The sequence below is a fragment of the Ochotona princeps genome, chromosome 13, assembly GCF_030435755.1.
Source record: "Ochotona princeps isolate mOchPri1 chromosome 13, mOchPri1.hap1, whole genome shotgun sequence".
NCBI lineage: Eukaryota > Metazoa > Chordata > Mammalia > Lagomorpha > Ochotonidae > Ochotona > Ochotona princeps.
Window position 1 is genome coordinate 27,170,369 of NC_080844.1, and position 26,623 is coordinate 27,196,991.

At 44.0% G+C, this 26,623-nt stretch overlaps 1 protein-coding gene across 2 annotated transcripts in view; it reads right to left on the minus strand.

The window, feature by feature from the left end:
- EGR2 (early growth response 2) overlaps window positions 1-17,196 on the minus strand; it is an 80,332-nt gene extending 63,136 nt beyond the window's left edge. The window contains exons 1-2 of one of the 2 annotated variants that reach the window (XM_058671668.1): window positions 17,064-17,196; window positions 8,998-9,230 (exon numbers count right to left, since the gene is read on the minus strand). The gene's annotated coding sequence lies outside the window, so the exon portion shown is untranslated. Of the gene's footprint in view, window positions 1-8,997; window positions 9,231-11,929; window positions 12,129-17,063 lie in introns of those variants that run through there. The other variant, XM_058671666.1, reaches the window with a different exon arrangement.
- Between the last annotated feature and the right edge of the window lie 9,427 nt (window positions 17,197-26,623).

Genomic DNA, 26,623 nt, shown 5'->3' on the forward strand with positions numbered 1-26,623 from the left:
TGACAGACTGTCTACTGTTGGGAAGTTAAGACCTGGAGTCGAGGCAGGTGTTTGGTTCAGGGGCTAATGCGCTGCTTGAGAAGGCCACATGCTATGTGGGTTTGAATTTCAGCTGGGTTTGAATTTCAGCTCCTCTGGGGGTTTGAGTCTTGGCTCCACTTCTGATCTAGCTTCTTATGAACTCACACCCTGAGTGACAGAAAGTGATGTCTAAAATATTTCGGTTCCTGCCACACACACACACACACACACACACACACACACAGAGCAAAAACAACATTGAGTTAAGGGCTCCTGGTTTTGGTCTGGCTCAGGCCCAGCAATGCAGACATTTGGAGAGTGAACCAATAGACAGCAGATTCCTCTCCTCTCCTCTCCTCTTCCCTCCTCTCCTCTATCGCTCCATCAGTTTGTCTTTCAAATTGCTTAATTATTTAACTATTTAAAAACCATGAACTCCAGAATCAAAGGCTCTGGATCTGAATCACAGCTCCCTGTGTTGTACCCTGCCCTGCTAAGTCAGTTGGAGCCATTTTCACTTTTTTGAGCCAAGTTCTTGTTTGTAAAATGAGTGTGAAATTTCCTTGTAGTACAGAGAAAGAAACGTGCCGGAAGAGCACCCAGTCTCACAATGTGCAGCACATGTGGCTGGCAGGTGCTGGCAGCTTTCAGTTCCACACATCCCCACCACATCACCCGGCTGCATACAAGCAAACCTAGACATGTGGGGTTTATGTGAGACAAAGGAACGAAGGGAGAAAGAGATGACTGGAAGGGAAGACAGCAGGGAGCCCAGGAAGGAATGCAAGCAATATGAACCAGTGCACATTTTAGCCCAGGCCAAGCTCCATGAGCCTGTCCTCTTCCGCCACACTACCTGGAGTGTGACCACATCTAAGCACTCAGTGGCTCGTGCTCCCAGCTGCAGATACTGTTCAGATGGTCATCCAAAGCCGGGAACCAGAACAGAAGCATTCCAGGTTCCCACTCTAAGTCTCATGTTCCTCTGACCTCCTTTCCTCCTTTGCCCGTTGCACTTAACTAGAGACCTTGCAGCCCCACACTGCCATGTGCTTTCTTTTGCTGAATACCCTCATGTCCTGAGCCTTCAACCCCTGTGTCTCCTTCAGTTGCTGCCTAGGTGAGCTCCACCCGATGCGCTCCTGAGTTCCCACAGTGCCTACACCATGTGTCATCCTGACTGACAATTAGTTATTTACATCTCTTCCCCAGCAGAAAGGAGAGGGACTGCTGAAGTGTCCCTCACGACCTGCCTCCCCGACCCGCTCCCATCCCAGCTGCTGCCCCACCTCCTGCACATGTTGGCAGGTCTTGAATGAGGCAGGAAGGTTTCTTCATTGTTTACTTGGGTTTGGAATCGCTCTGCTCACACCTGTTCCAACACAGGACCCTGATTTAGGGAGCAGATTACGATGTAACACTTAGCAAACTCCTAAGGCAGCATGAAGGGACAAGAAACATATGGAACTGCTTCCAAGATAGGAAAATATTGGGGAGACTGACTTGATAACTGCCTCTAGATCTCCAAAAGGCCATTCTCAAAGGACCAAGGCTTTGCAGGGGGCAGGGCAGGGCTTGAACGGATGAATGGTAGCCCCACAGGCCCAGGGTGAGGGGCTGGACAGCTGCAAGTTCATTGCTCACCGACTTCCTCTCCCTTCCTTGGTGAGCACTGGCTTTCTTTCCTTCTTTTTCAAAATTACCTGTTCATCCCCTGACTTCTACTTGGCCCTGATCTCATGCAGATAAAAGCCCTGGGATTGGACAGCCTTTGTCCTCAGTGCCTAGGGAGTGCTCCATGGACTATTCTCTGGCATTACCTTCTTCCTGTGGAGGAAGCCAGCTGCCAGCCCCACCACAATCCACCAAGGCAGCGTGCTGTCTGAGGGGCCAGCAGGGCAAACTCCAATGTTCCTGTTAGACCTCGGGTTGCTCTTGGACCCCCATGCTCCCAGTTTATTGCCTGAAGCCCGTGGAGGCAGCTGTGTGACATCCCAATGGCCACAGAAGCACTGGGACATTCTAATTCTCAGCATCATCTGTGCAACTGTGAACACTGCTGGGCTTCCAGAGAACAGTCGAGAAAGGTGGTAAAAGTCACTGAGGCCTTGCGGCCGAGGGGGCTGGCTTCTTGCTGAGCCCCTGCACAGCTTTTTCCACGGCAAGAGGGCTGGGTGGCCCCCAGCCCTGCTGATCAGCTGCTACCCCTGGAGCAGGCTGATGCTCTGCAAGGCAGGACACAGTTGCACATGGCCTCGCTTTATCCCTGTCTGCTCTTGGGGACAGTTGGCCCTGCCGTCTTCAGTATCTGTGGCCTCCTGTATGTGCTAACCCTTGGCTCAAAGTCCTTATAAAATGAGTCACTCAGGCCCTTGCAAGAATCTCCCCCTTTCCTCGCTCATCCCTGTATGCATGGTGCTCCTGAAAAACCTTTCGGGACTCCAGCTTGCAAACAGATAAAATCAACCCAGATGGGAAAGATGAACCTGTGTGTGGGACCTGTGTGTGCAGCCCAGCATGTAGCAGGAGAGAGCTAATTTGATATCATGTAGGCACATATTTCCATGTGTTATGTTAGCATAAAATGTCATTGAACCTTACACTCAGGATTCATGTATTGTATCATATATATTTTAGACTTCAGTAAGATGCTGGTTAACATGCCCAGATCCCCCACTGGAGTCACTGGGTCTGATTCCCAGCTCCAATCCTTATTTCAATTTCTTTCTAATGCAGACTCTGGGGAAACAACAGTGACAGTTCAAGTTCAGACTCCTGCCACCCACATGGGAGACCTGGATTGAGTTCCCAGCTTGTGGGCTTTGGCTTGGTCCTGTCCACCCCAGGCATTGTGGGTGCCTGAGGAGTAAACCAGCAGATGGGAACTCTCTTTCACTCTTCTCTCTGTCCTTCCCACCCTTCTTCCCCTCTCCACAAACTGAATGACTGCTTTTATTTTGGCCAGCGCTGTCTAAGGGCCTACAAGGCATCAGGGACTCGGAGATAACACACAAACCTTATCACTTAGTCTGCCCTCAAACTTTCTTTCTAGGTTTCTCATACTCCTGCACAACCACAGCTAGATGATTTGCAATGTCTCAAATACTTCCCTTTACTATCTCGGATTCCTCTGAGAGTCCCTGTGTACCTCACTCCCTATCACCACGTTTTTCTACCCCTGGTTCCTCTCGCTGAAATCCTACCACGCGTCTCAAAAACCAGATCACCTCCCGAATGAGGTTTTCTCAGCCCGAGAGGTGCCCCTGTTTGCAATCCTGTATTCCTTGGATCTGCTCTGGGGAGTCCTGCCCTTGTTGTTTGACTTTTTCTGGTAGACGCAAGTTCCTCGAGGCTAGAGAGTCATCTCTGATTCACCCCTGCTGCACAAATGCCTCCTGCATGAAAGAACAAGAAGCGGGAAATACCTTCAGTTGCTTCCTAGACCCTCCCAGCTGGCCCTCTCCCTGTTCCACTGGAGATAAATTCCAACTGTAAGCGAACGCCCTGCTACATCCCTGCTCCTGGATTTCCATCATGGTCAGCGTGCCGGATTTGGGCTGCAATTGTGTGTTAAGGCATAGAGAATGCCAGAAATGAGCTCCAAAGACCTCCTCGGAAAAAGCAAAAGGAGAGTATGGAAGGAGGGTGGACCACAGGAAAATGAGCAAATATGCATGCTAGTAAGTGGTCTCTTGAGATGTGGGATGTGTCCACCTCTCCCCAGATGTCTCCCTACCCAACCTCCCTGGCACACCCCTTCCTCTATCTCCAGAGAAAAGAGCTTTACAGCCTCTCTCTCCCTGGAGAGAGCAAAACCCATTTACAGACACCAAATGGATTGGACCTTGGTATACAGCTGCCAGCACTGTACGTCCATGACAGAAGCACTTCAAGAAGTAACTTCATGTGTTATCTGTCACACAGGGCACTTATGAACATTCATGAAGGCTGAAATTAGACGGGGTTAGGGGCAGGTGATTGGTGCCACAGTAAGACACTGCTTAGGATACTTGTATCTTGTTCATAGTGTCTGGATTTCAGTCCTGGCTTCATTCCCAGTTCCACCTTCTTACTAATGCATGCACTCATTCACTCCCCAGATGCTCACAATACCCAGACCTGGGCCAAGTCAAAGCCAGGAGCCAGAAACCCCATCCAGGTCTCCCATGTGAATGGCAGGGGCCCAAGTATTTGGGCCACCACCTGCTAATTTCCTGGGTCTATTACCAGGACGTTGGATGATAAGCAGATTGACTGGATTCTACTATGAGATGTGGATTCCCAAAAGGTGGCTTAACCTGCTGTACCACAACAACCAGCCCTAGACATGTGGGTTTCAGGTGTATCCATGGACACACGCTGTTTTTTTTTTTTTTTCAGAAGATGGGAAATAACAAGAATGGGTTCAAATCAAAGAGGCAGTAATTTTTTAAATATAATTTTTCTTTTTTAAAAAAAAATGAATATATCCATGCATTGTGATGCTAGTTTTCAATTAAAACATTTCAGTAACTAAGACAGCATAGTCTATATTCATGAGAAATTAAGTAGCGGGCATTCTTCCCAGGAACTGGGTGGGGAAGTGATGCATGTGGGAGCTGGAGGGACTTCTAACCTACGGGGGAGGTGAGATGGCCTGAGGGAAGAGTGGGTCTGGCAGGTGAGAAGATTGGGACTAGAAACTTGGGTGTCGGGCTGACACATGCAGAGGTTTCCAAGCGTGGAACTCAGAAACCCAGGCATCTCAAGACAAACTCCAAGGGTTTCCCAAACAATGAGGCTGCATCTGCCAAGCAGAAAGGTGAGGGTGCCAGATGGACTGTTCGTTTGTGATTGGTCTTCCATTGTGAGGTTCAGAGTAAGATTTCATTGGAAGGAAGGAGAGAGAGTGGGAAGATTGCTTTCTGCTAAAACATTTGACAATGAGTGATCTTGCGTGGAATGAGGTCTTACAGAGAAAGTACTTCAGATGGAAAAGGCTCAGGATGAATGTATGGAGATTAAACACAAGGAACATGTTTGACTGAAAGACAAAATCATTTGTAATTAATGTATACTGACTGCCCTTTTCCCTTGTCAGGGTTGAGGTTATCCCCAAAAGTCAAAATCAAGAGTCAGAGTTCAGGGAGCTGGTGGAGTGTAGACAATTGGTGTTTAACTTTTTTTTAAAGATTTATTTATTTTTATTGGAAAGGCAGATACACAGAGAGGAGGAGAGACAGAGAGCAAGATCTTCCGTCTGATGATTCACTCTCCAAGTGAGCTGCAACGGCTAATGCTGTGCCGATCGAAGCCAGGAACCAGGAACCGCTTCCAAGTCTCCCACGTAGGTGCAGGGTCTCAAAGCTTTGGGCCGTCCTCGACTGCTTTCCCAGGCCACCAGCAGGGAGCTGGATGGGAAGTATGTCTGCCGGGGTTAGAACCGGCGCCCATATGGGATCCTGGAGCGTCCAAGGTGAGGACTTCAGCCACTAGGCCACGCCACCGGGCTCCGGGTGTTTAATTTTTGGTAATAATCATTAGTGTGCTTTTGAGCATTTCTAAGGAACTCTGTTAAATTAATAGACTCATTAATGATCTCGCTAATTCTCTCAACAACTGATGAAGTAGGCCCTGTTATCATTCCTACCAAGTTCAGAAAAGTTGAGCAACTTGCCCAGCCTTCCCCTAGAGAGCCAGGCAGCAGAGCTGGGCATTGAAGGCAAGCTGCCTGTCTCAAAGGCCAAGTTTCAGCTCAATGCAATAGTGTCTCCCAAAGGCCAACCAGTGAGCAAATATGACTGAAATAAGCAGTGAGTGCCTGTAGCAAGTAGTCCCAAGTTGGAGAGAACAGTACTTCTGTTTCTGAGAAGGTATACATGACATAGGCTACCAAGAAAAATTCCAGAAACATCCTGCTTGGGTCCTTGATGAATCAACCATACCCAGAAGACCCATTCCTTTCTGGATGCCACATCTTAGGAAGGCTGAAAGGTGTCTTGCCTTCAATCAGCTAGAGGAAGAACGAAGGATCTGGGTTGCCAGATTGCAGGACATTTGATGTAAAGACTGGGAGAAAGCTCTCTGAAATAGCTTTTTAGAAGAAGAATAATGAAACTTGTTTTGTGCAACTCTGGGTGGCAGAACTCCGTTCAATTGGTGAGTAAGATGAAGGCAAATTTCAAATAAATATTGTGAAAGATTTTCCGTAAGCCTATCTGAAAATGAAAGGGACCACACTGGAGGTGGCAGGTTCTCTGTCAAACGAAGCAACCAAGAAAAGACAGAATTCGCATGATTGCTAAGAGTAATTTCATGACAGGTAGAAGATCGAATGACTGCCAAGAAGATGCTGTAAGTTTAAGACTATGATGTTTCTTTTTTCCTTTTCCAAGTGTATGCCTGAGCCAAAGACTTCACAGTGAATCCAATGGACATCTCAGCCACTGAAAGCAGAACTGCTTTATCAGTCCCTGTATTCCATGCGTCTGTGCAGAGACCCATGCTCTGACCCAAGCAAATATGTCTGTGAGCAAAGGTGACACTCAACCCACTAATACTACAAGTCAGAATAAGTACCATCTCCGTAGGGGAGACAGTCCTTGACAAACGAGATTTGGCCTGCTTGATTAGAAATATATGTCAGGGGCTGATAATAGGAAAATCCTTTGCAGCCAAGCTCCAGAACCTGAACAGTCATAATGAGACCGATTTAATGAGCCTCCTGTTCTATAACAATATTAATTACAACCCTGTAGCAGAAGGCAGCCAACTTGAGAGAAAAGAGGTAAGATGCACAGGAGTTGGATCTCATTCAGAATCTTTTCCCCAGATACAAATAGAGTGGCAATCCCACCTGTGGGTCTCCAGCAAGCAAATAGATTTAACACTTTAAAGCTGTGTGGCAGAAACGCTTATGGAGTCAGTGTAGACAGAAGAATGCTTCTGAACTTGGGGGTTGATATCATAGAACGCATCTATCCCAAATCTGTCAGATCAGCCTGATCAGTTCCAACTTGTTGATGCCCTGGAAAAAGGAGAAATCAGAGCAGCGAAGGCACCTCCTGGCAAGCAGGTGGGCACAACTCCACTTGTTTTTGCTGGTTCGAGCTCACAAATCTCTCCTCTTAAAGAAATGGATTTTCTCAGATAAAATATAAGCTGAGACTTGTCATCAGTCCGGTTCAGTAAGTCATCAAAGTTGTCTGTTTACTGATTTTATTTCTTGAACACTTGCTTTGCTGACATTGCTCAAAGTGCTTGAAGTGTTTTAGTTCATATGGTCATCACAGGACACCCTGTGTATGGTACTGTGTACCCCTTTATAGGAAATACAGAGATGCTAATTGGTTTGTCCAGGCTGTCCTTTAGCTAAAGCCAGGATTCAAACCCAGGCTGACTGATTCTTGGTTTAACACCAGGCTGTTCCATGCCTTGTGTATTAGCACAGAACTTACTCATTTGGCATGTGTTCCTGCCCTGAGCAGGCACTGTGCTAGGTGCTGGGACAGAAATGAAGAAGACACAATTCCTTCCTGGAGTAGCCAGGCCATTTCCACAGCTTTAAGGAACTGCCTCATTCTGTGGGAGTCAGCAAGGGTTTGTGGAGATGGTGAAGTTCAATCTGGGATCTGAAAGAGGAGCGGGTGTTGGGCAGTAAGGGACTGGTATTGTGGCGCAGTGAGCACTGCTACCTGTGATGCCAACATCCCTAACTGAAGTGACAACTTGAGTCGCAGCTGCTCCACTTTTGAGCTAACTCCCAGCTAATATTTCTGGGAAAGCAGTCAATGATGGCTCAAGTATTCCCTGCCACCTACATGGGAGACCTGAAAAGAGTTCCAGGCCCCTTGCTTTGGCCTGGACAGGCTCCCGCAGCTCCTGTAGCTGCAGTCACTTGAGGAATGAAGCCGCAGGTGGAGGATTCAATCTCTCTCTTTTCTCGCTCTTTCCTGTGTGTCTCCCTCTATCATTTTGCCTTTCCAACAAAAAAGAAATGTTAAAAAAAATCATTAGGAGTGGTGAGGAGGTAGGGATGGGAGAAGGAAGAGGAGACAGAAGGAATCCCTAAGGGTCAGTTCAGGTGGAAGCAGTGAGCACAGGCTAGTGTGAAGGAATTATATACACAGAGAAAGGAGAGGGGCTCAAAGCAAAGGACTCAAGAGGAAGCCAGGCTTGATCTAGGCCTTTAAAAACAGAATAAGGATAAGCAGCAAATACGCTTAAATCCATTGACGTTTTCTCATATTTACATAACCCTCTCACTTAACTCAGACCCAGGGAACTTTGCCACACAGACAAAGGTCTGACTTCCAGGGGTTAAGCGTCTGCCAATCAAAAGTAACAATGGGTGGTGCAAGGGTCGAGGGCTGCAGATGCAGAAGGCACACAAGGGAATCCTCAATAGAGAGAGTTGAAGCAACGCCTCTGTCTCCTTGTGCTGGAGGTCCACAGGCCTGACAACTCACGCCGATACGTCTCCATCCCACAGCACACCAAGTCACAGACCCCAGCAAATGATCCCAAAGTTCATTCCCAGCTCCCTGCCACCACAGGAACCCGCCACGCAGCTCTCTCCATCCTGTCCGTCACTGCTAGCATTCACCCATATTAGCCACATTAAACCACAGACTACAGCCCCACCTGCAGTTTCTGATTCAGCCAGCCAGGCAAGGAGTCAAGAAAGTGTGTTTCTAACAGTCTCCCTGATGATGCTCATCCTGGTTGTCCTGACTTTAGAATGGCTGATCTTGGGCACCAGGGAAATGTGCCTCTCTGGAAAGACTTCCCCAGCACTCCAGTCCCTCCGGCTTCTCTCTCCAGTCTCCCTGCACATTGAAGCTAGCACATGCCGCAAAAGCAACTCAACTACAAGATGGAGGGGCCAGACCGACAAGGGAGTATCAGGGCTTTGAACAGGCTCTGACACATTTGAGCACAGTTGGGTGAGAGATGGAAACTACTGAAGGTGAACTGGAAAATTCAGGCACAACTCACTCAGTTCCAATCCGTTTTTACTGGGTGTCGTGGCACACGCACTATGGCCAGGTCTTCCAGCTTTCAAGAGAAGACAGCTATTGTGACTTCTACAGAAGATGTTCCAGTTTTTCAACACTCGTTCAAGATTTTTGAAGACACAGCCGGATGGGCAGGTGACCTAGGAGGCCTCTCGCAGCTTTAGCCTTGTGTGGTTTGGGGCTGTGTTGAAAAACCTAGTGGTGTCTTCTGGGCTGTCACAGAGAAGGACATCAGAAATAGGTGGATGAGCATCTTTCATCTCAGTTCTTTGATACATTTCAAGACCTGTGCCTCTTCAGGAAAAAGGAAAAAAAAAAAAAAAACTACTCCCAAGCCCAGACTGGGGGACATTTCATAGGCACCCTGATGAGATCCCTCCAGTCAGACTGCTCCAAAACCAGAGAGTGCTGGGAAAGTGTGACTATTAAATACAGCGTGGGAACCCGGACTGGACCTGGGAGCAAAAAAGGGAACACAAATGGGAAGCCCAGTAAGATCTATGCCATCCTCAGTGTCATTTGTAGCTATGTCTTGATAGTAGCTTCCCACTTTGATGTATGTATCAAGGTAAAATTGGGAACCAGGAGAAGGGGAATGGAGTAATGACTTTGCTTTGTACTTGTAAATCTAAAATATTCCAAAACTAAAAATTTATTTGAACATAGTTAAGTCAGTAAAATACAACTTTTTCCTAAAAGGAAAATAGATGTATATAGGCAAAATATGGCCCATGGGCCACCAAATTTTAGTCTTTGACTTAGAAAACACACACACACCTGCACACTCCTCTCATATTTCATAGAACCTGACTCTGGGTAGGATTTTTGAGATCTGTAACTGCAAATATCTTGGTCATACACAGGAAATGTTGGAATTCCAGCAAACTTTAATCACTTGTCCAATGTGTCTCAACCGAGATGAGATGAACCTGCACGGCTCTGATTGCCTGCCTTGTCTTTTTTTTTTTTTTTTTCTAATCATCACACCTCACTTCCTGCAGGCCTTCATTCACTTGAGGTGAGACAGCACCTTGCTTCCTCCATCAGATTATGAGTAATATGGGCATGCTCCTTGAGTCCTTAGTATATGTACCCCAGCATTCCCCCACACAAAGGACATTTAACAGACAGTGCAGTTTGTTATGCTATTGAAGACAGATGGTTCTTATTTCTTTCTCTGTGTTTAGAAATGGGGATCCAATGATCAACTGTTTGAGTGGTTTCACTTCTCTGCACCTTCAGTTCCGAACCCCTTGGGCAAGAAGTGGTTTCCATGGCCCAGAAGCACTGGCATTACCCAGCTGCTGGCATCAAAGGCAAGTTTTCTGGCGCCAGCTCACTCCTGGTGAAAAAGAGGTTGTATTTTCACGAGATTATCAGGGTTGAGTCTATGCTCATTGGAAAGCATGAGAGTAGTTGTCAAATACTAGTGTACATCCAAATCACGTGGCCTGCTTAAACACGCATGTCTCTGAGTCCCACTACGGATCACCTGTGCAACAATCTCTGGATGTACAGGCCTTAACTTAGCATCTCTGGTGAACTCGTTGAGAGAGACTGTACTAATGGGTCTTCTCCTGTCTCTCCCAACGGCCCCCATCCCAACCAACACCCCCATCATTCACTGGTCCCAGAATCACAGGCTGCTTTGTGCCATAAGAATAAACATTTAGCCAGTGGCTAACATGTCCACAACCCATATGGGGTACCCGACTTCAATACCCAGCTCCCTTGCCTGCCCCAGCTTTCTATTAATGTACACCCTGAGGGGAGGGAGGGATGGGCAGCAACAGCTCAAGTAGTTGGGCACTTGCCACCCATATCCTAGGCCTAGACAGAGTTCTCAGCTCCAGGCTTTGGGCTGGCCTAGCCTTGGCTCTTGAGGGAATTTGGGAAGTGAAGCACAAATGGAAGTGCACTTTCTCTCAAATAAATTAAATTAAGCATTTAAGAACAAAAACAAACAAAAAGAAATGCCAGCCTAATCTCTCAAGAAATTTACTCTCAGAGCCAAGAGAGGAGAGTTATGACATTTAGCATGTGCCAATTTCCATAGTGTAAATTCTACCACACTTCGTATCAAGCACCAGTATGATATCACTAAACACAGAATCGGGAAAGATGTATACCATTAGCATGGAAATAGCAGTGGATTTTGTTTTACCCTCTACATTCTAAAACTCAAAGCACCAACCCCACTTTGGCTTCTCCTGAATGCCAACTGTGCACTCAGTACCCTACTAAAAATTGTAGAAGAGAGCAAATGGCTAAAACAGATTAAGCAATAAGTGAAGTAATTAACCATGCAGGCTTTAATACAGGCCTGGTTTCAAATCTAGAGCTGCCTTTTGTACTGCATAACCTTGGTCAAATTGCCCAACCTCTTTAAGCAATTTATTTTTAGATAAGAAAATATATACTCTAATGTGTATTTATTCTACACATAGGTGTGCATATAAAATGTGATTTTTGCCAAATGCTAAAAACATTTTTGTGTATAAATGATAAACATATTTAGTATAAATACTAAAAGTATGGCGGCAGGAACTCAACTACTTGAGCTATCTCTGCAGCCTCCTAGAGCATGCACTCACTGCAAACTAAAGTCAGGAGCAAGAGTTGGGAGTTTAACCCAGCTACTCTGACATAGGAATGTACATAAGTCCAAATACTCTGATTCTAAGCACTAAAAACATTTAAACACCACACGTATAAACACATATTACAAAATACATATTTGTAGCCTCTCACGGAGATTTCAGTCTAGGCCTAATAAGTAATAGTAAAGTGTTCTACTTTTAAAGTCATCTAATATTTTGAATGAATTATCTATTTCATAATTAAAAGGGGTAATATAAAGTTAAATGAAGCTAATCATTAATATGTGTCATCTTATTATCTCTCCAACTCACCCATATTACCATCTTGAAAAATGAGGTCATGACCCACTGGGAACTTGCCTGAGAGCTTGGCTCCAGTGGATATTGGTTGGATCCCTGATAAAGCCAAGGACATCTCATTCTCTTGGCAGTTTCTTCAGAAACTGAGCCTGTAGAAACAGGAACAAATTCTCAGAAAACTAAGGAGGAAATCTATCTATCCTCTATGGAGCCCTGAATCAGAAATTCTAATGTTGCCAGCACTACTAATAGGAATACAATAGAAGTACTCCTGTGGGTCACTGGGCAGGCTCAGAGAATTAGGATAAGGAGAAGTGCAGCATAATTTAGACAGGACATAGGTCAATATTTCTCCTTTTACATTTGAACACTCTTTAGCTAAAAGGTTTTCTAACAACTGAAGTAAATCATTTGTATTTGTATCCAGGAATTTCTAACTGTGGTGATTTCTTCTCCCTTTCCAGTCATGCTTTAAACTCTTGTGTGCTGAGGGTGGCTGGGGCACTGGTGAAGAGCAGGCAGTCCACAAGTTGTCAATCAAGATCAGGTTCATTCCTATACTAGCCCGTGGGTCTTTGACCTCTCAGCCCTTTTGGAGCTTAATATTCCATTGTTGGGACTGTAGTAGAAGACTCTACTACTAATCAAGTCACATCAGCCTTTAATTTCTTACACTTTTTCCGTTCTGTACTTTTAAAGGTATTTTAATGGAGGAAACACGAGAAATATTTTATTGCATTTAACAAAGTACATAATAACAGCTAATGCTGAAATAATGCTCATGCTCTAAGTGCTGTACAATATGTCAATTTAAGTAAGGGAGATATTATTGTCCTCAAACTATGGAATGCCAAATCAGAGTCATTTCTAGACTCGAGGACAATAATGATTGCAAGCTGAGACTTCAAACTTCTGGATTCTGAAGAGTTTGCAAGTTTGATGAAATAAAATCTAGATTTCCCTGCCTATCAGGATATTTGGATAATATTCAGTCTAAATGACAATGTGGCACAATGGCTAAAGATGGATTCATGATCCTGGTTTTGCCACTTACAATTTTAAGGTCTGACAAATTGAGAATCCAAAAGTTTGAAGTCTCAGCTTGGAATTATTATTGTCCCAGATTCTAGAAATGATCCCGATTCTATCCCAACAGGGTATTCAAAGGTTAGCCTTAAGATTTCTTATCACTTCTTATCAGATAAGCAGTAGGAAGGTTTCAAACTACAAGACGGATCAGTGTGGTGGGTCATGCATTTACAGAAGGAGGGCTGGAGTCTAGCAACCCAGCTTCTGAGAAAAAGCTGTGTGCCTTTGGATCTGGGGCCTCTCGCCTGTAAGACAGAGCAGTGAAGGTGCTTTGCAGATCTTTTACTTCCCCGAAAGAAGCTGTGAATCTCTATTCTTCTCCCAACTATAGAGGTTGTTGGTGATGAAGAGATAAGGCAGATGACAAGCAAGTTTCGGCTGAAGACAGACAGCAGACATGTAAATTCAGATCCCAAGAATGTGAGAGGAAGCTCTGGCATGACCTTCTATTTCAACAAACAACTAATCAATGCAGAAGCTGCCAGGTCGTTAAAAGCCAACTTTTCAGTTTCAAGCTCTGCTGTTGCGAGACTCATTCTTCAAAACTTAGTGTTTTTACCAAGGTTATCCCAGGACCCGAAGTCCTAGATAAGGAGGAACCTACCCTCTCCACAATTCTTAACCCATTCTGCTTTTTCGTTTGATAGTAAAAAACAAAACTTTTACAACATTTAAGCCAAAATGTTTGAGAATTCTAAAGTTCGTGAATCAATTATCATTCTCTCCAAATTATGACAAAGAGACTGTAAGTTCTTCTGCTATACCAGCACACCTGCTGAAGGGCAAGCGCTCCTGTTGATTAGTAGCATGTTGATTTGAAGTTCATTGCCACCAAGGAAGAATGAAGCTCATGGATGGGCTGATAAAACCTCAGCTTCTTTTCCTGGGTTAATCGCCTAGATTCACTCATCATTTGATTAAGGCAAAAGGAGTCCCTCGATACTTACCACATAAACACTTACTGCAACATCCAGTGCCTACATATTTTATCAGCGAGCTGGTGAGAGGGACCCAGCTCACAGACACCAATACCTAAAGTCACTAATGCTTAGGAAACCTGGAGTTCAGAACTTCAGGAAGACTTGGTGGATTATTCCCCAACCCTCTTACCCATTTGGTTTTGCAACCTTATCAGGCCAAAACTGAAGAGGCAGATGAGTAAAGTGGTTAGGGAAGGCAAGGAACGACAAAACTGCTAGTGAGTTTCAGATGTCACAGTACAGTAGCTAAAGCTGCCTGCCCTTAAGAACCCAGTGTTCTCGCTTTGAGGGACATTGGATCTCAATGTCATTTCCATCCAGCCTGGGAGAAGCCTGCCTTGTGCAAGCTAGGGGACTTGAATTGACTATCTTCATCTGAGCTTTTCAAATCATGACACTAGTGCAGAGTAGCCCCAGGGTCTTTTCCATACACCCTTTCCATGAACATTAGCACAGGTCTGTATCGGACTTAAACTGCGAATCGATCTGAAAATTAGGTCTGATGGGATTTATGGTCATTGACTGAGAAAGATGATTAGCTAGTCTAGGGATTACCTTGTCTTATCAGCGTCATCTTCTAAAGGACTGATTGACTAAACTCACATTGGGATTTGGGAGGTAATATCCACCCCCTTGGGAGTTTAAACACTTCTCATTGAAATCAACCATTAGTCTTAGAAAGAAGACACAATGCCTTCTGTGAAAAGGTCTAGCTAGAAACATAATTTAAGCAAAGCTTGGAGGGTCTGGTATCTCAATTTCAATTTTGATGTGTATGGAATGCAAACGGCCATTGCATGTGTTTTCGCCCTCAGTGGACTATTATTGCTCTCTTGCAAATAATTACAATGACTGCCACAATTCCAACTGTTACTGGAAATTTTTTTTCAATTTTTCAAGTGTCTTCTCAAATAGTATCTTAGTTGGATCAACTGAATACTGAATTATTTGACGTGGCATTCTGCTAAAAGATTTTCTTCGTTGTAGCCAGTTCTGGAATCCTCTTAACTTTCTACTGTCAAGCACTCCATGGAGTCTCCTAACCTGCCTGTACTGAAAGAGTAAACGATCAAGAGCAGGATTGTCTGGGATAGCTTCCTGCTATGACTGTCCCATGCAGTAACCACTAGCCCCATATAACGATGGAACAGTTCAAAATGTGTCTAGTGTGGCTTTGAACTACTATTAAATTTTGTGTCATTTTAGTGAATTTAAATGAAAAGAGCCACTCGGACTACTGGGGCTGCATGTGAAGATGCAGCACAGTACAGAATTTTGAAGATTAAATGGTTGCTCATAATTATTTAATCTCCTTCCATTTCCAAATGACACTCATTTCCACACATGAAGACTTCAAAAATTAGATCAAATTTCCATGTAATCCATATGGTTTAACACTGGGGTTGTGTGCTCACCCCTGAAATGCAAATGTATAACTCAACACAATGTGCGGCAATGGCAACCTCATTCTTCTGTAGGATATAGGAACCTTCACATCCCTGCTGGGAAGGCTCAATTCTCTCAGGCTTGTGAATTCCCCACCCTGCACCCACACAGCCTGAGCCTTCTAAAGAGCAGCCCTTTGTCCCCTTCGCTTGTGTGTCAAACAAGCAAAGGATGCTGCTGCATGGCAATTAATCAAGTGACCCACTTCCACCTTTGATCTGGAAGAAAATTGCCAAGATCACATGGAAGAAAAGAAAGTGAAGACAGAGATAGAAGGGGAGGGAGAGAGGAAACGTTGCTAGAGAGGGAAGGGGCAAAGGTGGGAAGTGCTGGAGGGGTAAGGGTATTTCAAAGAGCAAGCACAGTTATCCTCCTCTAGTCCCTCTTTTGCAAAACACTGATGTCTTATGCCATTGGGGCTGGTCTCCTTTCTTAAAAAAAATTATTTGAAAGGCAGAGTTACAGAGACAAGGAAAGACAGAGACAGAGGAATCTTTCCTCTGCTGTTTCATTCCCTGGATCTGAGCTCATCTGATACCAGGAAAAAGGAGCTTCCTCTAGGTCTCCCACATGGCTGCAGGGGCCTAATGACTTGCACTATCCTCTGCTGCTTTCCAAAGCCATAACCTGTGAGCCAGATCAGAAGTGGAGCAGCCAGGACTCAAATTGGCACCCTTACGGGATGAGCACCACAGGTAGAAGCTTACTCTACAACAGTATGGCAGCCAGCCACAGCCAGTCCCTTTTCTATTGCTGGTCAAATTTAAGCCACCAGTCAGACTGGTCAGAATTGAGGCCTCATAAAAGTGTGCTGAAGATGATTTCAACAACACCTATGCTTCCTGCTCTAAGGACCTGATGTCTGGTCTTCACTCACACAGTAAGAGGTAGACCGGAGGCAGAATTCCAGTAAGAACTTCCACAGATGGAAACTAACTTTGTCTCAACTGAAAAAAATCAGAAATCCGTGACTAACTGAGGACAACATAGAGACTAGTAGCAGTTTGTGATTCAAAGCAATCATTTGGCAGTAAGGCACTTCTCAGGCCCTTGCAAGATTACCATTAAGTGAAGCTTCTCAGACAATGACTGGGAATGGGAGAGACTTAAAGAAAAAGAAAAAAAAAAGAAAGAAAGAAATAGCATGATTCTGTTCAACTTCAGAAAAATGAAGTGTTCAAAAACAAGATTTATGTTGGCATTTGTTTTCCCTCCCTTAAAAGAGAGCTATAAAATGTGTTCCTTTTGGACATCTTAGAAACATCTTAAGGATACACTGAACTGATAAATATGCAAAATTATGAATATTCCACTCAATAATTAAGTGTGTCTTCTTTTCTTGGCCCTTTTAATGACAGCATTTCCTGCACAATCCATTTTAATCCAGTTCTTTGATATTTAAAAAAAATAGAGTTTCTTCTAATTGATTCAGAAAGAAAGTTTAATTATCCAAGAGAACTTAGAAAAGTTAGGTTGGGAGATAATTACTGAAACTTTTTATGAGGTTAAGAGTTGGCATTTATAGGGGAATTTAGCTAGAGATACAACAAATTAATCTGAAGTTCTTTTAGAGAACAAATGTGATGATATTTCACTGGTTTATGTTAACGTGGAGACCCACACACACTTACCCTCTTCATAGTCCTCAGCACAGCTGGATTTGGGACCAGGCTATCACAATACGCATGTTTGCAATGAGGAGTCTGGCCTTCTTGGATGTTGTAAAACATGTCCAGCTTTCTCTGGCTAGACACTAGAGTCTGGTTATATCTGACATAGGTGAATAGGTTTCTTTTCAGCCAAATAAACTTGAACCCTGCAGGAACCTCTTTGAAAACCACAGAACATCATTCCATGCTTGACTTTGCACTAAGATCTTTCAATGGGTTGAAACATACAGCATGTAAGAGCTGGTGTGCCCAGCTCCACGCCTGAGGAAGCTGCAGAGGGCATAGAATTCTCATTAAGAATGCATTATCACCACATCTCTTCCTGAAATCGGCTCACCTTGTTTCAGACAGGAGGATGGAGACAAGAAGCAGGCAATATCTTGACCATTCTTTGTCCTAGGAGAATGATCGCTTATAAATGGAAGAAACACACAAACAATAACACATGGCTGATCTCAGGAACCGTCAGAAAACTACTAAAGTGTCTTGAGGGGCAAATCTGTGCCTTCATCCTGACCTGATCACGCCAGCATTGATCCCAGCACAGAGGAAGATCCTAGGAGTATTCCTACTCAGCTTAGATTACCAACTGTATTGTAGATATTATATGTGTGAATGGCTGGAATAGCAGAAAAGATTTCCATATTGAGAAGGCTCAAAGACTTCCTCTTCCCTAGTTTATAAATGAAGTGCCCGTTTTGGCTCATTGGTGATTTCCACAAGCAGAAAATATCACCCTTTTTTGAACAGCCAACCCATCAAGTTTGGACAGTTGCTAATCTAAAGTCCCAAGTAACAATGAGATATTGCCAAATCACAAAGACTCACTGTGTCCATTTGACCGGGTGTCACACACAACGTGCAGAAAGAATACCTCCTGTCAGAGGCCCACCCACGGCCTTCCCTGCAGACTTGGGGGTGGGGCGAAGCATCATTATGCAGGCATGGAGCACGGCACCCTCCATACTCAACTTGTACACACCATACCCGGTTCTTCACATTATTCTGGCGAGCCACCTCCAAGTCTGCAAAGCTTAAAGGGGACAGAAATATGTATAATTCTTCAAAGGAAACTCTTTCCAGACCCTTAGTTCCTCTTTGTGCTTCATAGTTGCTGTAACCATGATAAAAGAGCAATGAAGGACTGCTCCATTAAGTGAGGGAGAAAATGAAAGGAACCACATGAGGAGTAGCAATCAGAAGGCACAAAAGTCTTTCTGATTTGACAAACACACTTTGCTCTAGAAAAATCTTAATGGCACTCACCAAATAGCTGCTATAGAACAGGTACTGCATTATTTCATTTACTTTAAATACATGTTGTCTCTTGAGATAGGCATTTTGTTTCCTTTTAAAGATGAAACAAGTCAAGCCCTTGTCCCAGGTTGCACGAGTGCTAGCAGAAAGGCAGTGTTGAAGCCCAGGAAATCTGCCTCCCAGGCTTGCCTCTTAACCACTCTACTGTGACAAGCAGACAGAGGCTCCAGAGAATTCCTTCGAACCTAGCTGACATCTTAAGAGCAAGAGAAATCTTTTCCATGTCACTTTTCATAATTATCCACCCTTACACTTTAGGATGGTGATTTTCTTTACATAGGCTCCATCCCTCATATTGAGAGCCCAGACAATCTCAAGGTGAGTCATGTGGCACAGGAGATGAAGCACCAGTCATGGATGGCCAGCACAGGTTCACAAGACCACATCAGGCCAGACAAAGGCTGACCAGATTTTCTGTTTAATGAGGCTGTTATTCTGTGCAATCAGAAACCAATATCAGATTTTCAACAGGATCTTTGGCTAAACCTTTGGTTATATTCTGGTGGATATCGTGACGGACAGGATGTAGAAACGCAGTCACTGAAGTCATGGCAAAGACTATAGATGGACAGTTTCAGCTAACAACTGTCCAACATGTTGGTCACCACCCAGACAGTCTAACTTCCCACAGTTATTCTCCATTACCCTTCAAAAGAGTCAGACCCCTTCTCCTGGCACCTGTCTCTGCCAATCCCATTCATACAGTCCCATAGTCCTTCACTCAGGCCATGCTTTCTTTTGCCTCTTGTCCTTAGATCATGTAATCGCCCTTGTGGAACGTCCACTAGGGTCACACCTTGTGTATCTTGCTTGCAGTTCATGTCCACAAAAGGAGGCTTTGCCTGACCACGCCCTCCCCAAACTGTAAAGTTTCATTTCTGGATGCCCCTTCCACAGGTGCCACAGAATGCCCTTGTACTCTCATCATCATACTCAAGGCACATTTTGTTGGTGACTAATCTATTTCCTCATTAAATTACACATTCTGTGAGTAAAGGAGTGTGTCTGTTGTGATCATCATTTCAACTCTAATATTCTGTGTCATGGCTGACATATAATAGGTTTTCAATAAGTATTTGTGAATTGAATAACTCAGTATAATAAAGTGATCTTGGTTTAATGACAAAATCAGAAAATAAAAAAGGATATCAATAGTCTGGGACAGTGGGTTGACTCCAGTGAGATTAATTTCAACTCAGATTAATGTTAACTAAAACACATGGTTGTAAAACAAACCAAAACAATCACCAACTCCAATAAAAGCTAGCAGTTAACATGATTTTAGCAGTTGTACATGAAAAGACTTAGAATTTTTAATTGGCTGTGAGTTGAATGGCATTGGGCAACTCAAAATCAAAATGCAGTTTTTGCATTTAGAGTTAGCCACAAAGGATCTGAGGAATGATGGACTGTGAATTTGTCAGATCACCCCAAGTACTGTGTCTATTATACTTTCAATGTTTTAATATAAAAGATAATAACATACACTGCATTTAGAACAAAATAATCAAAATGAAGAGAGCATCAAAAACTAAGTTGCACAAAAACAGCCAAATAATCATGGTTTGTTCAGCTTAAAATATGCAATACCAGTTTTGGGTAGAGGGCGTGATCACTGTGGCACAGAAGGCAAATTAGACTTAAAAACAGGTCCAGCACCAGTGGTAAAAGCTCCAAGTGGGGAGGAGAGATCTTCCTATTACTCATTGTAATGGGATCTGACATATTAGAAAAACAGACTGCAAAGGGGGTCTCAGATGGTCAAGACTATCCTCATCTTTGGAAGTCTTCAACCAAATGGATGGTCGCTTGACAGAGATACTATCCTGGGAATTGGGAAAAGTAAATGCAGATATTGTCTTCACAACCCTCGCAAGGACCTTTTCCAGAGAATTCAGGAAGGAACTGTGGGCCTCATGCTGAAATATTTCGATGATATTCTCAGCTATTTTATTCCTGTGTTGCTATAGTTCATCTTAGAATTTGGAGTCTCATAAACCACAACTCAGAAGAAAGATTTAGTTCTAGATTGGTCACTTCATCTTTTTAAAATAAGGACATTTGTACCCATTTGATTTCTTAGTTTTTGTCATATTAGAGTTCTAAAGAATTAATGTTTCTGACTTGGCTCTAGATCCGTGTTTCCTAGAGCTCTAAGTATCAGAATCCCTGGGAAGAGACTAGTTTTAATATAAATTCCTGGTCCTGCGATTTCTAGAAATTGAGTGGAAACCAGGAGTATGAGTTTTTAATGAAGCACTACAAGTCATGAACAGGCACACTGCAGATTTTTTTTTTTAAGATTTTTTTATTATTATTGGAAAGCCGGATATACAGAGAGGAGGACAGACAGAGAGGAAGATCTTCCATCCGATGATTCACTCCCCAAGTGAGCCGCAACGGGCCAGTACGCGCCGATCCGAAGCCGGGAACCTGGAACCTCTTCCGGGTCTCCCATGCGGGTGCAGGGTCCCAAAGCTTTGGGCCGTCCTCAACTGCTTTCCCAGGCCACAAGCAGGGAGCTGGATGGGAAGTGGAGCTGCCGGGATTAGAACTGGTGCCCATATGGGATCCCAGCGCGTTCAAGGTGAGGACTTTAGCCGCTAGGCCACGCCACCGGGCCCCACACTGCAGATTTAAACACAACTTCTAAATGTCTATTCCCTTGAGTTGAGAACAACAGATGAGATTAAGTCAGATGCCCACACCTCACAGTCACATCTGCATTTTTGCTAGAGGAAAATAATCAGATTAATTTCTAATCTCCACCAAGACACGAAAACTTAAATGAGAAGGTCATTGGAGAACAAGTCTCTAAGATGCATCTAGGAGGGCTGGAGAAGACCCAGACCCTGCCTGATGAAGAGGGAGTCAGAGCTTTATGACCAGAGGTATCCGGGCCTCCAAAGCAGTGGGGAATCGCAGCAGCACAACAGCCAGACTGCAGAGAAAAGGACTAGGCGATGCCTGTCAACAAGCTGTCACTGCACACATGAACCTCTTAGAGGTGACCTAAATCAGGGGCAAGTGGAAGAGCAAGAGATGCCCTTATTTAATTGAAAACTGTGCTGCACAATACCTGGTAAGGCACACATTCCAGGTCCTGACTCAATGACTCAATTACAGTAGTACTTGTTATTCAGAAACATACCTGCAAAATGTCTGAATTTTTCCTCTTCGGTTCCAAGGGACCAAGGAGCTGTTTACTCCAACTGGCCATGCAACTTTCTTGCTTTGGAGACCTAGTGAAATTAGCCAAGTTCTTTATTTTAGTTGGTGCAGAGGGGGTCAATGCCACATAGGGTAGTCTCTATGTGGATGTGAGGCTATCAGCATTAGTAAGTACATTTTTATCAAGGTTTTCTTGACACTGAAATGACTGACAAAATTTTTTCTTCTGAATCTCTATTTGAAATACTTATGACAATGCTGATTATGCAAATTCTAGCTTGTCCTACAGCTTAATGTCCAGGCAGGCATCCTAAAAAAACAGCCAGCTTCACTATGTCAGCTGCTTGCGTGAGGCTCATGGTATGATATTTAAGTTGAAAAAAAAAAAAAAACAGATGTTGGCACATTCAATATTTATACATTTAGCAACCACCTCTAACTCCTGCCCAATCCCTCCCCCAAACAAATCCCTGAGTGCTCATTGTCATATAAGGATTGCCTAATAGGAGTGTTCCTAGCTGTTTAGATGAGGCACACTGAAAAGGTTAAGGCCACAGATTGCTCATAAGCTGGCCAACTGTCTGGGTCTTACACAAACCAAGTTTGGATGCCCCCGACCCTCCCCTTCCCTAAATTATAGAAGACATTAGGCCATGAGCACTAGACAATCGCCACATCATACCACATCAAAACCTCCAGGAACATATCGGCAAATTACATCTTCTATCTCGCAAATCTAGAGCCGCGTATATGTGTGTATCAAGTCAGCAAAAACGAAAAATAAGCTTCATGAAGACACCTCAACCTAACACAAATATCCTTAATGCTGAGCAGAGTAAAGAATAAAGCTTGCCTGTAAAGAAATCTAATTTCATATTCCTATCATAAGGTTATCCAGTAATACTGCTGGAAAAATAAAAAGTACCTTACCCAGAAACAGTCAAATTAAGCAGATGGATTTTGACAGGACCTGCATAATTAAAGTTTCCATTGCAGCTTTAGAAACTCCTGTTCTCAAATCCATTTGTCAGACAATGCTACAGATTTTTTTTTTCCTCCTCAGGAACATAAAATCAAAATAGTCCCAGAAGAGAAGCTGCCTCTTAGCCTGGACACCATCAAGATTTCCTCTTTCAAAGAAAAAATCTTTCCCTTGGAAATGGATCTTGACATTGACATTGTCATGTTAATTGGCCAAATTCAAATGCAAGTCATCTCTTAAACCATCAGCAGAGAGACTTTTAGGTAGATTGTTTTAAAACTTTTTCCTAAAGGAAATGAGATGTGCTAATAAAAAGTTGATTTTGTCACATCAGTCCATAACTATTAAGAACCTGAGACCAAAATCTTCTGTGTACACTTTGTCTACTGGGCACTAAGAACATGCAGCTGGCCAGATCTCTATCCAAGATGTGATAATAAATGATTAGAGATGATCTGATTAAGTGGTCACTCACATATAATCAAAAAACCTTGTGTAAACCAACTGGTTTAGGTGTACTGCTCTTCTGAAGCAAATGTCACTCTGTTTTATCACAGACCTATTCACAAGGAACAAAACTATGCAGACACATCTAACGGTGAGGCCCTGAGGGTCCCCCAGAGTCTGCCTGCACTCAGGACCTCTGGACCAAGCCCAAACGAAGGAGAGCTGGGAGCAAAGCCCTCCTCAACTATAACCTCCTAACCAGCAAAATAAAGGGGGCAAAAAGCGAGCAACATTCTTTTTATTATTATTATTAATTACATTGCATTATGTGACATAGTTTCATAGGCTCTGCGAGCAATATTCTTATGGTGGAGTTTGGATTTCTGGGCCTGAAGGTAAGTCGTCGTGTTGCCAAAACCAGTATGATTTCTGAGTCATTCCCTCATTGGGTCTGGAAATGCCCCTGGCAGTGCCCAGCAAAGGATGACTTAGTTTCTGGGGCTTAGCTGGAACCCATAATACTCTCTCTCACCCACTACTGGATAATAAAATATTTTTGACACATCTTTCATGCCTGATTCAGATCTACTATTATGAACACGGCCTTAAAATTGCTTAAAAGAAGTAAATGGAACAGCAGGAAAGAATAACTGAGAAGATCTTCTCCATACAAAAACCACAGATTTAAAATACCTGAAGACATGTGAATGTTGGCTGCATTACAGTTTCTGTAGAATTCTATTGAGCTGAACTCTTCCAAGCATTTATCTGGTGTTACTAGCAGATTCTGTTGCCCAACTGGTTGTAAGGACCTGATATTGGCAAGTGCATAACGCATTTCTGGTTTAGAAATCAGACAATACTGAGCCACTAGTGTTGTGAAATAATCTCTCATCTGAGGAACAAAACTGAAGACTAAATCTATATCTGCCCGAGGGTGGCAAAGGCCCATGGAATTGTTTCAAGCCCCCAAAGTGAGCAATGAATAAAAATCAAGATCTAACTAAGTGGTCACTCCATGGCCAGGGCTGGCCTCCGTGAGGGAAGCCGATGATGCCCAACAGCCAGCAGATGGCTTAGAGACTCCCCAGGAGCAGCAGCTTTTCACAGCTTCGAGGGTAGAGCATGCCACAGCATTGCCCCCTGGTAAAACTGGGGTCCCAGGCAGGGTGAAACACAGAAAAATTGAGGGAGTCCAGAACAGGTCACTGCAGAATATGCCACGTGAGTAGATTAGTTGTTTGAGATGAAAGCAATTAAAGCAGCAGCTGGAAGGATGACATTCTCTTACCCACTCCTTTCCACATAAAAGAAGGATATACATTTTCTATGAGAGTAATGTCTCCCAACACCAGGAAAAGGAAAAGATTCTTATTTCCAGGGATAGGGGCTTGGTGCATAAATGAATCTGCACTAACACGTCCACTAACATAGTCTCTATCTTCCGTTAGTTTCCCCTTTTATTTCCTAGTCATTTTCCCACAATTGACTGCCTTTTGCCCAAATTCCTTTCTTCTTTACCTTATCACATATCCACAATTCACTGATTTTTGCTAAAATGGTATATATGCTCTTAGATTTAGCTGTTTCATGAGGGCTTTATTTCTTACATATGAAGCCTTTGCATACAGTTAAAACTTAAGCATCAAATAAAATGTACATGCTGGGCCCGGCGGCGTGGCCTAGTGGCTAAAGTCCTCGCCTGGAATGTGCCGGGATCCCATAGGGGCGCCAGTTCTAATCCCGGCTGCTCCACTCCCCATCCAGCTCCCTGCATGTGGCCTGGGAAAGCAGTTGAGGACAGCCCAAAGCTTTGGGATCCTGCAGCCACGTGGGAGACCTCGGATTGGCACAGCACCGGCCGTTGCGCTCACTTGGGGCGTGAATCATTGGATGGAAGATCTTCCTCTCTGTCTCTCCTCCTCTCTGTATATCTGACTTTGTAATAAAAATAAATAAATCTTTAAAAAAAAATAAAATGTACATGCTTTCCTCCTGCTTCTCTGTCTTTTCTCAGTTCAATTCTCACAGAAGCCAAGAAGGAGAATTATTCCTCCCACACAAGATCTCAGAGTTTAGAAAGCTGCAGGAGTTACTTCATCCAGAAGTGCATACAACGGAGAAAGTTCCTTGTGTTGTGGATTGGAGAAAATACAGCTAATGTGGAAACAGAAATTTGAATACACAATCCTACAGCACTTCAGGATGTGGTTCTATTTTGAAAATCATTCTTCTCGGGCCCGGTGGCGTGGCCTAGCGGCTAAAGTCCTCACCTTGAAAGCCCCGGGATCCCATATGGGCGCCGGTTCTAATCCCGGCAGCTCCACTTCCCATCCAGCTCCCTGCTTGTGGCCTGGGAAAGCGGTCGAGGACGACCCAATGCATTGGGACCCTGCACCCGCATGGGAGACCTGGAAGAGGTTCCTGGTTCCCGGCTTCGGATCGGCGCGTACCGGCCCGTTGCGGCTCACTTGGGGAGTGAAACATCGGACGGAAGATCTTCCTCTCTGTCTCTCCTCCTCTCTGTATATCCGGCTTTCCAATAATAATAAAAATCTTTAAAAAAAAAAAAAAAAAAAAAAAGAAAATCATTCTTCTCAATCATACCATCCAATTCCCCTATGCATGCGCGCACGCGCACACACACACACACACACAGCCAGATAGAGCCATTGGAAGCACTCTACTCTAACACTCTTAGAGAACATCGAGAACACCTAATCCTCACCTTATCTAGCCAAGTAGGAAATTGAAGTTAGAGACCTGCTGTGACATAAACAAGATCTAGACAACACTACAGCTCCAGCACTGAGTCTCTTAATTCAGTACCCTCTCTCTCTACTGCACTAGATAAAATGTCACACTGTTTAACCAAAGTGACAGGCATTCAAACAGCTGCCCTCACAACTCTTCACTTGCAGCACACGTGTTCCTTGGCTAGGTATTTTGGTGACCAGTCTCTCCCTGGCCATGGCTCCCATCCTTACGGCATCCTCCCAGTACCTGCGCCTTGAGTTTGAAGCTTCTCAACTGAGAAGCTGCGGGTCTGTCAGCCTCTTTAAGCAAAGGCACAGAAACTCAAAAGTTGAGTGACTGAGACAAGGTCAACAGAATTCACTGGGGTGAGGCGCTGTGTGTTTGTGGGAAGAAGGTGAGAATTATTGGAGGCTGGCAAAGACGGGAAACATATCAAGAATAGATTTCAATGCATCTTGAATACTGGGTTAAGAGGTTGGCTATAAAAATGACAAGGTATCTTTCCAATGAATGGATGGGCCTGGTCTACTAAAAATGATTGATCCACGAGGACAAATGTAGTTATTACCCTTTTTATCGTGTGAGACCACTATAGTGGATGCCCCTGACATCAAGGACAATGGCTTTGATGCTCAACGCCACATCCCATGTGACCACAGAGCACCTAACACACAAGGCTACCAGAGACTTCCATTGACTGAAAGAATGCACCCCCAACAACAACAAACATGCAACTCCCCTTGCACTCTTTGCATATGGACTCACTTGGTCAGTTCCCGATATTTGTATTTTGGGAAGTAAGGTCAGTCTAATCAACACTCACTCCTATAACTTTTTGCTGGTCAGT